This window comes from Coregonus clupeaformis, chromosome 20 (genome assembly GCF_020615455.1).
Source record: "Coregonus clupeaformis isolate EN_2021a chromosome 20, ASM2061545v1, whole genome shotgun sequence".
Classification (NCBI taxonomy): domain Eukaryota; kingdom Metazoa; phylum Chordata; class Actinopteri; order Salmoniformes; family Salmonidae; genus Coregonus; species Coregonus clupeaformis.
In genome coordinates this window covers 17,154,511-17,169,597 of record NC_059211.1, presented here as the reverse complement: position 1 = coordinate 17,169,597, position 15,087 = coordinate 17,154,511, and the positions used below count along the sequence as shown (strand labels likewise).

General features: G+C 42.3%; 1 long non-coding RNA gene across 1 annotated transcript; it reads left to right on the top strand.

Moving 5' to 3' along the window:
* Positions 1-960: 960 nt before the first annotated feature.
* Positions 961-4,761, top strand: LOC121532753. Its single transcript, XR_005994383.1, has 3 exons — positions 961-1,233; positions 3,652-3,717; positions 4,729-4,761. It is a non-coding gene; the product is annotated as an uncharacterized LOC121532753 (long non-coding RNA).
* The last annotated feature ends 10,326 nt before the right edge of the window (positions 4,762-15,087 follow it).

Sequence of the window (15,087 nt, the reverse complement as noted above, 5' to 3'; positions counted from 1 at the left end):
AGGTGATCAAATACTTACGTCATGCAATAAAATGCAAATGAATTACTTAAAAATCATACAATGTGATTTTCTGGATTTTTGTTTTAGATTCCGTCTCTCACAGTTGAAGTGTACCTATGATAAAAATTACAGACCTCTACATGCTTTGTAAGTAGGAAAACCTGCAAAATCGGCAGTGTATCAAATACTTGTTCTCCCCACTGTATATATAAAAGTTTACAGTGAAATATAATGAGTACTTTGGTTTAATCACCGAAACACAACATAATGATATCTTCTCAATTTTGTTATTTTAACAACTAGTTAATCCAATAGCAAAAAATGTAAGATACATGTTTCAAAATTGCCTTTTGAATGTAGTATGCTACAGTACTGTAAATTACAGTACATAACACTGATTTCACATTAGGTAATACACTTGCACTACCCATTCAAATAACTTCCATAATTTCTATCCCATGTGTGATCAAAGGTGTGATCATTGAAGAGATCTTTCACATTGTAATCAAATGAAAGAAATGAAAGAAACATAATGTTTAGCAGCACTAGTTTACATCAAGCCTGTCTTGAGCATTTGGCCATAGGTTCTCATCGAAACCGCAGTAAATATCCTCATTGTTCATGCACTTGAGAAAAAACCTTTTGGCATGGCGAATCCAAGCCTGACATTGGTCTGGATTGATTTCATTGCATGTCTCATCCATGGCCTGAAGGAGGCGGTACTATAAACATAGGCCTTACCATGGCAGAGGCTGTCAGATTAGTTCAACCCAATCTGAAAAGATCAACTGTCAATTCGATCATGAGAACATTTCACCAAGAAGTCTGCAGGATATGCACTATGCTTTACCATTACATTTACAGTAAATTACATATTGTAATGCATGTAAATTCACAAAACATGTTAGTATTCTTACAGTATGATCTATTGACAGTATACTGTGTTCTACCCTCAGAATTGACAGAAGACCCCATGGTTGTGGCCGTGGCCGTGTGCTGACCGACCAGCAGGAGTGGACAGTGTTGGAAATGGTGAGGGCCAGGAATGACATACGGCTGTCTGAAATAAAGCAGGCCAATGAGGAGAACGATGACACATTTGCCAATGTGGCATCCATCAGCCTACCAACAATCGCCTGCCTTTTGAAGAGGCACCAGATATTTATGATACACATTTACCTGGTGCCTTTTGAGAGAAACATGAACGGTGAAACAACTGCGGGCCGAGTTCAGGTACAGCACTATATACTGTATTACTGTTACTATTTGATGCACATGCTACTTCACAATATCTAATTGGAACCACTGTAAATATAACTAATCAAAATATATTTTTAGAGGGTGATGGTGCTTAATGCTGCTGTGAACCATCACAAGTATATCTTTGTTGATGAAGCGGGCTTCAGCTTGGCCAAAAGTCAGTCAGCGTTTTTAGACATGCAATATAATGATACATCATAAAAATATAATATAATCCGTATAGGCCTAAAACTAACTCATACCCCCTTATGTCAAGTCCCCCAAGCACCTTTGTAATCAGATAAAAAGAAACATCACATATCTCATTCCCATCAATTCAAAATGTCAGCCGGTCTCGTGTGAAAACAACAGTGTCATTTTACATGACTGACTTGAAGTGTGGTGGAGTTGTTATTGTCATCTACAGGCCAGTGACTGTTAGCCCCATGAATAAGCCATTCTCTGGACTGGGTCCGTAACATGAGCTTTGAGGCTACTCCAAAATCCAAACAAACCACTGTTAGCTCTTAGCTGTTAGCGGTTAGCCCTGTAGCGCATGCTCACAATAAACTCTTTATGTAGGCTAACACTGCTGCTCCGAGTATCAGTTGTCCTCAGGCCAACCTGGCCTCAAAGACTAGAAGTAACATAGAAAACATAAATACATTTGTGACCCTCCAATTAGGACGATATGTTATGTTTGGTATAGTTACATAAGACAGAAGGTTACTTAGACCAAAAAAAGTATAATTATAATAATAATAACTAGGCCAAAAACGGAAGGAGTAAGGTTGGTTGGGGAGGATGTGAAGATGTATAATGTGAACGTCTAGCAACCCAAAAGTTGCGTGTTCGAATCACATCACAGACAACTTTAGCTAAATAGCAATTTTGCAACAACTTACTACTTTTTAGCTACTTTGCAACTACTTAGCATGTTAACTAACCATTCCCCTAACCCTAACCTTAACCCTAACCCTAAAAGTGTCTGAATGCTTCCCATCCGAAACAGTTCGTAACAGTTTGTGCATATATTATGGTGACATTTTTTGACGATTTTGTTCGTTTTGGTCTTGGGCAAGGATCTTTCCGGCTGTTCGTGCACACAAAAACATTTCTTGCGGCAAGCTGAAGTCGGTAGCCGAAGTCTACACTCACTTCGTCGGTGACTGGTCAACAGTAGGGATTCTTCATTGAAGTGTTTGTTGTTATTCAACGATAAACTAATCGTTTTCACTGCACCAAACATCTTAGTTTGATGCCATCTAGCTAACGTTAGACACAACAAATTGGAATTGATAACATATGATATGTATTGCCAATTTGTAACATATTGTACGAATTGCAATTCGTAACATAGCATATGAAATGGGTGATGAACATCCTCAAATTAATACATACCATACAAAACGTAACATATCATACTAAATGGAGGAAGGGAGATTTATGTATACTATGTTACGTCTACCCCTGAGTCCAAGTTGCTCAGGCACAGATCTAGAATCAGCCTACTCTCTCCAAGTCCTAACCTCCACTATTAGCAGGAGGAAAACAAAACTGACCTTAGATTAGTGGCTTAAGGGAACTACTCTGAAGAGCTGTAATCAAGGGAGGTCGTCCCGTTGCCTGGTTACGAACAACATCCCATCAACAAGCCAGGTCAAGGCTATCAACTCTCTCAATCAGTGAGTAACCGTCTCATGCACAGAATAATAACAACAAATACACAGGGAGTGATGACAACACTAGGGACTATGTGCTCTATCAATGATTCATTAGTTGGATACATTTGGTCCAGTTACCAGTATGTTAAATGGATAATAACAAATGGATATACAGTAATACATCCCATAATTATGGAATGTCAAAAATAGAAATTAAAATAGCCAACACAGAAACGTAGAAGTTCATCCAACAGTTTTTAAAATCCGGAAAAACATAAAAAAATGGGAAATGTTTCAAACTGAAAGATGACAGACATAATATGCGCCACATAAGCTCAATAAGGAGGAGAGCTGTACAATCAGAAACAATAAACCTTCGCTTTCAAAAGAAACCCTAGACAGCATAGTCAATGCAACTCCTCTCAGACACATGATGAGGAGGGAAATAAGCACCATACAAGGCTATGTGTATGTGTGTGTGTGTGTGTACACGTTTTACTATACTTGTGAGTACCAGAAGTCCTCACAAGAATAGTAAACCAACAAAAATTCAGAGAAGTGAGGACATTTTGCCCGTCCTCACTTGTAAAAAGGCTATTTTAGGCTTAGGGGTTAGGTTTAGGGATAGGATTTTGAATGGGAATCAATTGTTGGTCCCCAAAAAGTCCTCACAAGTATAGTAAGACATAGCTGTGTGTGCGTGTGTGTGTGTGTGTGTGATGATTCACACTCCCCTCTGGTTAAGCAGGAGAAAGCCCTACCGGGGTGAGATCATCATCAACATCTGGAACGGAGCGGGGAGAGAAAGTGAAGGGTGAGTAAAGAGTGTGTGTCTGGAACGAAGTAGTGAGATTATATCTCTCTCTGTGTGTGTGTGTCACAAAACAGCTGTAGCTTTCAGCAACACAGGTCTCTACATAGGGAAGTCCTGTGTGCTGCTCAGGGGGTGTGGATCAGCGTCAAACTGTGTAGTGACTGCCTCTCCCCAAGGCAACAAGGTAGGAAAGTGTGTGTGTGGCCGCTAGAGACCAAAGCCTATGGTTGCATTGCACAACACCAAGCTGTGTCTATAAAAGTGAGCAGACAACAACAAAAACAGCAACAACATTCTAGCAGCAAAGTTGATCTACTCTCAAATACATGAAACCGGTTTGACTTTGAATGCATTCCCATAGTCAATTATACAGGTAGTGTAATATTCAAATCAGGAGCTGAATGCCAGTTGTGTTCAAGATAGGTACTCTGTACAGCATGTGTTAGCTAGTGTTATAAATGACCTTGAAGGACCTCACACCAGACCAGACCACCCTGCACTATTTAGCCTCCCTCATCCCCTCCTGCATGCCCCCCAATCCCTCCATCTCTCTCCCACTGTTAACAGGTGCTGGAGGCCATTGCAAGAAGATTGAAAACAGATAGAAGAGACAGAAAACAGAGAGAGAGAAGAAAGAGTGAAAACATGTATAGAACTTTTCAGTTTCGCTAGTTTTCGCTGCCATTCCTCTGCTGTTTACTAATGAAACTGACCCAGTGCAGATCACTCACACCTGTACACGCACACATGCACAGTATGATTTGTATGTGAGCCTCCCTGCCTGCTTGCCTGCCTGCTTGGCTGCCTGGGTATGGTGTTGGCTGAGTAAAGGGGTTGTTAAGTATCAGAACTCTCTGTTCGTTCCTAAGCATTACTTTCTGTTTTAACAGCTTACAATGGACCCCAGTCACCTTGTAATGCCTTGCCTGGTTAAACGTGCATGTGAAAGTGTGTGTGTGTATGTGTGTGTGAGTGTGTAATACTGTCTGTGTGTGTGTGCACCATCTACAGATGCACCACTGAGAGCATTCTGTCGGGCTGCATCACCGCCTGGTATGGCAACTGTACCTCCCTCAACCAAATGGCTCTCCAGAGGGTGGTGCGCAGTGCTTAATTTGCGCTGGATCCTGTTGGAACAGGATCCGGCACCTCTCAGTTTTGGACTGTTTCATTCTGGAACCCATTTGCCAGGATCCGGTACCACTCGTGGCATGACATTTCTTTTCTTACAGTTTGCAATGTAGAAATTATAATAAAAGCAATCAGAGTTCATTCAAGTTGCTTCCTCTGTAATTCTCCTGCCCCCTAAAAAACGTAATGTGAAAACGTGCCTGATAGTCTAAGAATTGATTAGTGTTGGGCCGGCCCGAGTTTATGGTTTGCGCAACATTGTAGCCAACGCGTGGCCATTGTGACCAACGCGTGGCTATTGCTGTGTTGAGAGAGAGAAGCACGCCTGTATCTCTCACAGAACTAGAATGAGATTCACTTTCTATGATCTCTCTCCCTCTCTGCTCTGGTAGACATGAGCCTGCAAAGGTCATCTCTCCAGCATTGCACTTCATCATTTATTTCCTTAAATAATCATAGTTCTGGAAGGGTGCTGGAGGTGATGCAGCACCCCTTATAAACTGAAATGCCAAAGTTCTAGAATTACTGCGGTCTGTTCAGAAATAAATGAAATAATTCAGAATACTACACCAGGAGTAGGCCTATAATTTAGCCACAGAGGATCAATAGTAAAAAAAATGGCTACAGTTTGGAACGTGCGGCAAATCTGTCAGTGACCAGCATGCAGCCAAAACAGGCCTTTTGCAATATTTCACATACAATTGCGGGAAAACACAGGTTGGAAAGCAAATGGCTCCTGCTGAAAAGAGAAGACTAATCTGTATGTAGGCTACCAAATAGCCTGTCCCCAAAACTCAACTCTGGACCTCCAAGCCAGTTCCACTGCATTTTTTCTCATTGTTCCCCTCTAATCGGGGACTGATTTAGACCTGGCACACCAGGTGCTTGCAATTAATTATCAGGTAGAACAGAAAAACAGCAGGCTCCGGACCTCGTAGGGGAAGAGTTGAATACCTCTGGCCTATGTTATCGCCTTCCAAATAGGCCTATTGCCCGAACAGCATTGTTTTACAAAGTAAAACAAGAGAGATAGATTTTTGGCACTTTACGCATCAACCATCGTCGGTGAGTGAACTGCGTATCATTGGGTGAGTCAGTGAAACTGGAAAGCTTTTATAGGACTATAATTTCCTCCTCATATTTCACAATATGTGTCTCCACACACCTAGGCCTAGGCTATTGATGGAGAAAAAAAATCCCCATATGTGCAACTTCTGCAAGCGCCTCTACTCTACTCTAATGCTCTGCCAGTACGCGAAAGCGATGATAATGCATGCAATGCTTTATTATAAAGGGGATTTTTTTTATATGCCTTTCGGTACCTCAGAGCCCCCCAGGTCACCCCCTTCTTGGCTCACTTTTTTTCCCGGCACTTGACAATTGACAAATTAAGCACTCGTGGTGCGGTCAGCTAAACGCATCACCGGTGGTACGCTTTCTGCCCTCCAGGACATTTACAGCGCTCGGTGTCAAAGGTCAAGAAGATCATAAAGGAATCCGCCACCCAAGTCACGGTCTGTTCACCACCATCTAGCAGACAGACAGTACAGGTGCAACGAAGCCGGAAAAAAAAGCGTTCCACAGGGATTCTGGCCATCTTGACTCCAATGCTTCCCACAGCTGTGTCAAGTTGTCTGGATGTCCTTTGGGTGGTGGACCATTCTTGATACACATGGGAAACGGTTGAGTGTGGAAATCCCAGCAGCGTTGCAGTTCTTGACACAAACCGGTGCACCTGGCACCTACTACCATACCCCGTTCAAAGGCACTTAAATCTTTTGTCTTGCCCATTCACCCTCTGAATGGCACATACACAATCCATGTCTGAATTGTCCCAAGGCTTAAACATTTTCTTTAACCTGTCTCTTCCCTTTCATCTACACTGATTGAAGTGGATTTAACAAGTGACATTAATAACGGATCATAGCTTTCACCTGGATTCACCTGGTCGGTCTATGTCATGGAAAGAGCAGGTGTTCTTAATGTTTTGTATGCTCAGTGTATGCATATATTGCATTTGGATTAACGATACAATGTTATTTGGGTTGTAACTGGATTTGTTCGGACATTCGTGATATCTTGTTTCTAGTTTTTAATTATTATTTGTGTACTTGTTTGACATTTTTGCTGCACTGTTAGGAGCTAGTAACACAAGCATTTCGCAACACTTGTTATGACATTTGCTAAACTGTGTACGCGACCAATAAACTTCAGTTTCTTCAGTACTGTAGATAGAACAGAGTGTGAGTACAGACACTGGAGTGCTAGACTTTCTCCTGAACACATTCTGGTCCCGTGTGGCTCAGTTGGTAGAGCATGGCGCTTGCAACACCAGGATTGTGGGTTCAATTCCCACGGGGGACCAGTATGGAAAAAAGTACTTACTGTACGTCTCTCTATGTTCTGAGGACCTTGGGAAATCCCGGCAACAGTGAGCACTAATACCATGAGTGCCTAAACGTAATGTTTTAACCCTATCCAAAACCTTAATCTTCTAAATTTTACATTTAGAGCAACTTCTACATTTTAAGTTTGGAGAAATGCGGATAAACTGTGAGACTGTGAGAGCTTGTTGTACAATGGACCTCTGCCTCTATCAACAGCTGCAATGAATTACTTGTACCAGGCCGATGGAAACTTGAATTGTCATTCACCTTCGTAACAGTAAGTGTGACAAAATTCTGCTTATATCAAAAAGAAAATCCATCTAACTAGATAATTATCAAACATACCCTTGCAATACTACTCCACACTCCACTCTGTTTCCTCTGCATAAACCTGATACACACAGGGCCAATTTCCCAGACAGATTAAGCATACTGCTGGATTAAGAAGCATGCCTCCCCCCATCCCTCCCAGCCCATGGGTCTTCACAAAACAGTAGAGGAGGCAGCATCATGACAACTAATCTTCATAGTGATGATTAATCTTTAATCCCAGCTACTCTGGCACTCAAACACAGATGTAGACAGCTACGGCTACTCCCAGGGTGTGTGCATGCGGTTTGGTACATGCATATGCATGTGCGTGTGTGTTTATGCATGTGTGTGTGTTTGCGTGTGTCCAGAGTATTCACCAACCCCCACCCCTTGGGAAATACTTAGTTTTTTCCTGGACATTGTGAGAAGCTCCAGATATGGTAGTGTGAGAGGCTCATGCAAATTCATACAATTCTAGGAATTGGGAATGCAATACTATGGGTGCATGCTTGCACATGCACATACACACAAAAAGCACATACACACAAAAACACATACACACACACACACACACACACACAAACACACAAACACACACACACACACACACAGAGCCAATAGGGCTTACAAGGGCCCAACTGTCAAAACTTTGCTAAATACAAGGAGACACCGTGTTTTTTTTCCTTTCCTCTCCCCCTCTCCCCCTCCTCCCTCTCCCCCTCCTCCCTCTCCTAATCCCTCACCCGCTTTCCCTAGAAAGTCTGCATAGGCGATTCCTCTCAATGCCTGGCCTTTGTCTTCACATGTATAGAAGCTTGGGCCCTCCCAAGGCTAGAGTCTGCAGGCTTCCTGGAATGAGACTTGGGCCTTGCAGACGGGGGCTATAGTTAGAAAAAAATCGAAACAGTTACATATCGCGATATTATATCGATACTTTGACTCCAAGTATCGATTTGTAAAGAAATTAATATATATATTGTATTTTTTTGGCTAGGTTATTCTCCATCTTCTTTTAAAATAGTGAGCAAACATGTTTTCAGCACTTTTATTTCCATGACTGATCAAAACTCATTTTCTCATGCTCTCACTTGTCTCTCTGTAGCAGACATACAGTACAGTGAGCAATATGTTTGGAAAATCAAATCACAATACAATTGCAGTATCGAATCGCAATACATATAGAATCGTGAGAATCATGAGAATTGCAATACATATCGTATCGGCACCTAAGTATCGTGATAAAATCGTATCGTGAGATCCCATGTCAATTCCCAGCCCTAGTTATAGTTCAGTGGTGGTTAGTGCCGTTCAAAATTAGGGTGGATGATTATTTTTAATGCGCATAGCCTTATTTCGATTACAGCATATTGGATGACTGTCATTCACATTCCATTCACCCAGCTTAATGTAATATCGATAGGTTTGGGCTACTACTTGATACTCGAATTTGCCCTATACCCATCATGAGGTTGCTACAAGCTAGCCTACAAATTAAAGTTTGTAATGTAGGTGCACAGGTTGAGAGACAAATTGGAGTAATCAAGGTGACAGACAGTGACCCATTCAATACCATCTTGCACACTCTTGCCTGCATCTAACTGATCTGGGGTGTAATCATTTGTCCAAAGAGTTGCAAAACGGAAAAACTAGAGTTTCTATTGGACAAATTCAGGTAGGTCCCTCCCCGTTTCGTTTGCTTCCTTTAAGAAACGTTTTGCAACAGAATCAGCGTAATGAATAAACCCCTGATCACCTGCACACGCAGTTCACTTTCATAGCAGACACATACAAACAGCATCATCACTTTGCTAGTTGTATAATTCCTTCTCACATATAATATAATAATAATAATAATATGCCATTTAGCAGACGCTTTTATACAAAGCGACTTACGTGCGTGCATACATTTTTGTGTATGGGTGGTCCCGGGGATCGAACCCACTACCTTGGCGTTACAAGCGCCGTGCTCTACCAGCTGAGCTACAGAGGACCACATCTACGCGCTTTCCTCCTCTCACCTCTCACCTTTTCCCTGTGCTTGTGGACTTCAATGCACAACACAACAGCTGTCTTTGACCAGACGCAAAAAACTCTACAAACCAAACCTTCATACCATATCTGCTAACCCAGTGGCGGTCAGTGCCGTTTAAGATGAGGGAGGTCTATATATTTTTTTTTATGAGCAGGGCCTTATTTCTATTACAGCATATTGGATGACTGTCATTCATGTTCCATTCACCCAGCTCAATGTAACATTGATAGGTTTAGGCTACTACACGTTTTGCTCGTTGTATAATTCCTTCTCGCATCTACGCACTCTTCTCCTCTCACCTTTTCCCTTTGCTTGTGGACTTCAGTGCACAACACATCAGCTGTCTGTGACCAGGCGAAAAAACCTTTCCAAGCCAAACCTTCATATCACAACCGCTACACACAGCCTACATCGTTGTTACCATATTAGCTAATGTCATAGTCAACATAGCTACTAGAACTACCGCATTAGTAAACCCGCTACAATCATGCAGTACAGTCAGCAAGTAGTTTAGCAGTTACACCGGCAGGCCCCGGTGGCAATAAATTAATAAAACCAAAAGCTTACATTGACTTGGAAAAGTTACAGTGTTGGATAGCCATAGCCAGCTAGCTAACATAGCATCCCTCTCTGTTTTAGCCGGGTGTTTGATTAGGCTAAACTACAGTAGCTAGCGTCATTCTCTAGCTAAGTTAGTGAAAAAAATACAACGAAATATAGCTAGCTAACTCTCTCACACTTCTTCATTTTTGAAGAAATTAATTAATTCAAAACTGTTCAACAATTGTCTTTCTCTCTCTTTGAGTCAACTACTCACCACATTTTATGCACTGCAGTGCTAGCTAGCTGTAGCTTATGCTTTCAGTACTAGATTCATTCTCTGATCCTTTGATTGGGCAGATAACATGTCAGTTCATGCTGCAAGAGCTCCGATAGGTTGAAAGATCCTCCGGAAGTTATCATAATTGGAAAGGGGTGAGAACTATGAGCCTCCTAGGTTTTGTATTGAAGTCAATGTACCCAGAGGAGGATGGAAAATAGCTGTCCTCCGGCTGCACAATGGTGCTACCCTAGAAGGGGCTGTTGAGGCTACTGTAGACCTTCATAGCAAAACCTTTTTTAATCAGTTATTTGGTGACGTGAACATATTTAGTATAGCTTTATCTAAAAAGGATAACTTTAATGTTTTACTATTTTTAAATTTCTGAAATTCACTGAGTAGGACAGTCCTCCTCTTATTCCTCTGAGGAGCCTCCACTGTTATAGTTACAGTATAGCTAGCTGCATTACACAAACATACACACATGCACATACACGCACACACAAACAAGGGCTTACAAGGGCCCAACTGTCATAACTTTGCTAAATACAAGGAGACACCGTGCTCCCCCTCTTTTTTCCTTTCCTCTCCCTCTCTGCCTCTCTCCCCCTCCTCTCTCTCCTAACCCCTCACCTGCTTTCCAAAGCATTTCCTAGAAAGTCTGCCTAGGCGATTCCTCTCAATGCCTGGTCTTTGTCTTCACGTATACAAGTTTTGGGCCCTCCCAAGGATAGAGTCTGCAGGCTTCCTGGAATGAGACCTGGGTCATGCAGAGAGGGGTTATAGTTAGTTTGATGGGGGGGGGGAAATTGATACAGTTACATATCGCAATATTATTTTGAACAATATTATGTAGATACTTTGACTCCAAGTATCGATTTGTATATAAATTAATATATATATACAGTGGGGGAAAAAAGTATTTAGTCAGCCACCAATTGTGCAAGTTCTCCCACTTAAAAAGATGAGAGAGGCCTGTAATTCTCATCATAGGTACACATCAACTATGCCAGACAAATTGAGGAAAGAAAATCCAGAAAATCACATTGTAGGATTTTTAATGAATTTATTTGCAAATTATGGTGGAAAATAAGTATTTGGTCACCTACAAACAAGCAAGATTTCTGGCTCTCACAGACCTGTAACTTCTTCTTTAAGAGGCTCCTCTGTCCTCCACTCGTTACCTGTATTAATGGCACCTGTTTGAACTTGTTATCAGTATAAAAGACACCTGTACACAACCTCAAACAGTCACACTCCAAACTCCACTATGGCCAAGACCAAAGAGCTGTCAAAGGACACCAGAAACAAAATTGTAGACCTGCACCAGGCTGGGAAGACTGAATCTGCAATAGGTAAGCAGCTTGGTTTGAAGAAATCAACTGTGGGATCAATTATTAGGAAATGGAAGACATACAAGACCACTGATAATCTCCCTCGATCTGGGGCTCCACGCAAGATCTCACCCCGTGGGGTCAAAATGATCACAAGAACGGTGAGCAAAAATCCCAGAACCACACGGGGGACCTAGTGAATGACCTGCAGAGAGCTGGGACCAAAGTAACAAAGCCTACCATCAGTAACACACTACGCCGCCAGGGACTCAAATCCTGCAGTGCCAGACGTGTCCCCTGCTTAAGCCAGTACATGTCCAGGCCCGTCTGAAGTTTGCTAGAGTGCATTTGGATGATCCAGAATAGGATTGGGAGAATGTCATATGGTCAGATGAAACCAAAATAGAACTTTTTTGGTAAAAACTCAACTCGGTCGTGTTTGGAGGACAAAGAATGCTGAGTTGCATCCAAAGAACACCATACCTACTTTGAAGCATGGGGGTGGAAACATCATGCTTTGGGGCTGTTTTTTCTGCAAAGGGACCAGGACGACTGATCCGTGTAAAGGAAAGAATGAATGGGGCCATGTATCGTGAGATTTTGAGTGAAAACCTCCTTCCATCAACAAGGGCATTGAAGATGAAACGTGGCTGGGTCTTTCAGCATGACAATGATCCCAAACACACCGCCCGGGCAACGAAGGAGTGGCTTCGTAAGAAGCATTTCAAGGTCCTGGAGTGGCCTAGCCAGTCTCCAGATCTCAACCCCATAGAAAATCTTTGGAGGGAGTTGAAAGTCCGTGTTGCCCAGCGACAGCCCCAAAACATCACTGCTCTAGAGGAGATCTGCATGGAGGAATGGGCCAAAATACTAGCAACAGTGTGTGAAAACCTTGTGAAGACTTACAGAAAACGTTTGACCTGTGTCATTGCCAACAAAGGGTATATAACAAAGTATTGAGAAACTTTTGTTATTGACCAAATACTTATTTTCCACCATAATTTGCAAATAAATTCATTAAAAAATCCTACAATGTGATTTTCTGGATTTTTTTTCTCATTTTGTCTGTCATAGTTGACGTGTACCTATGATGAAAATTACAGGCCTCTCTCATCTTTTTAAGTGGGAGAACTTGCACAATTGGTGGCTGACTAAATACTTTTTTCCCCCACTGTATATATACACAGTGCATTCGGAAAGTATAAGTGTGTCTGCGTGGAAGCATGCAGGAAAGAGGGAGTGAGGGGATGAGGAAAGAGGTGGAGATATGGAGGGCAGCGCAGGACCTTCAAGGTTAGCATTGCATAAGGAGACATGCTGTTCCCAAACATGGTACAGTATTGATATGTAGTTAGGTAATTGGTTATTGCTTCCTCTATAGTTGATAGTGTGTACTCAAGGACTTTGACACACACACACACACATGCACTGCTTGATTGCACTCTCTTGCTCAAGGTTTTGTTGGGTGAGCATTCGGCTTGGGGTCAGGTTCTTCTCTGTTCAGAATGTGCATTCCATTTACATTACATTACATTACATTCATGTATGTACATTACATTACATTTACATACAATACATAGCGTATTATAACTGCATTATAGTGCATTATATATGCAGGCTATAAGTATACATTTAAGTATATATTGAATTAGGATTTCAATTCACTTCATGAACTGACTTTGAATTCGACCCCAAACCTGTGTCCTTGTAACCTCAATGTCAGTGTCATCAATGTCTATCAGACATTAAGGCCACATAATGGCCTTGCCCTTATTTCACATGATGCATGTTTGCAATGGCCTTTTCTTATTACACAGGCGGTCACATGGTGCAAACAGTAAATACATTATTTTCTGTCATTATATAAGAGGCCCATCGCCCAAAATAATGCATGGGTGTGCATGGGTTTCTGGTGTGTGTGTTTGTGTGAAATCAAATCGTGTGTGTGTGTGTGTGTGAGTGTGTATGCATGCATGCACGTATGTATTTGTGGGTGTGTGTAGAATACTATGCAAAACCACTGCCTCTCTTCTAGCCCAAAGCAGCAGATGAGAATGGCAGTAAAAAAAAGTGTTGCCCCTACTACCTGACCTAGGGACTACTGGGAAAATGGGGGACGGTGGCTTAGAAGGGGTGGGGGCCCCGAGGGAGACATAGGGGCCACAATAACCCAGGCCCCCCTTCATTTCACAAGTCCATGTCAAACCTCACCTGTTTGTCAAAGCCCATTCAGTAACCAAGGTTAGTCAGTATCTCCCCTCCTCCTCTACTTTGCTCTTCCCCTACTACCCCCCTTTCTTTCAGAGGCACAATGAGAGAGAGAGAGAGAGAGAGAGAGAGAGAGAGAGAGAGAGAGAGAGAGAGAGAGAGAGAGAGAGAGAGAGAGAGAGAGAGAGAGAGAGAGAGAGAGAGAGAGAGAGAGAGAGAGAGAGAGAGAGACACAGAGAGAGAGAGAGCGAAGAGAGAGAGAGAGAGAGAGAGAGAGAGAGAGAGAGAGAGAGAGAGAGAGAGAGAGAGAGAGAGAGAGAGAGAGAGAGAGAGAGAGAGAGAGAGAACACTGCCACCTGTGCCAAGACTAGAAAGGAAAAAAATGATTGCATTCCACTGCCGCAGGCGTTTCGAGATAAGGGCTGCTATTCTGGGTAAGGACTGTACCTGGGTGCTTCCAGGACCCACACAGGGAGGTGTCCTCCTCTCATGTCTTTGAGTTGATCTTTGATAGGGCTAGTAGAGGGGTAGGGTGGGGTGTGGCGGGGGCTAATACACGAAAACATGCCACTAATCAATAGGAGGTGGTGATAAGGCAAGTCCTGACGGAAAAAAAGACAAGTGGAAAACAACCGTTGTTATGTAGTTCAAAGTGATAAGGCAACCAACAGGTCAGGATGTTTCCATATTTTGGCCAGAAAAGTTCCATGCGAACTCAGAGAGTACTGATGTGTGAGGAAAACATATTGTGACATTTCTCTGGCATACAGTACAATGCTGAAATTAGCAAAAACATTTTATCACCTATTTGCATCGACAGTTTTCCAAACTTACTTAGAATCAAGCACACTCTTCTCTATTTGAGCTCTCTGCAATTTATTTGTGAGAGTTGATTGGCAGACAAAAATGTCAATCACTCAACAAAAACAAAAACAAATCAAAGTGCCTCTGCTCACGGTTTAAAAAGTGTAATGAATGTGTGTGCTTGCTTGCATGGCATGCATATACTGTGTGTGTGTGAGTGTGTGTGGACTGTAAGATAAACAGCTGAGCGTCCGGACCTGTCATTTCTCCTCAGAAGACAACCTTAGGTCTCCAGCAGCAGCAGCACAAAGGACAGTGTGGTATTGAGGGCCTGGCTGGTCC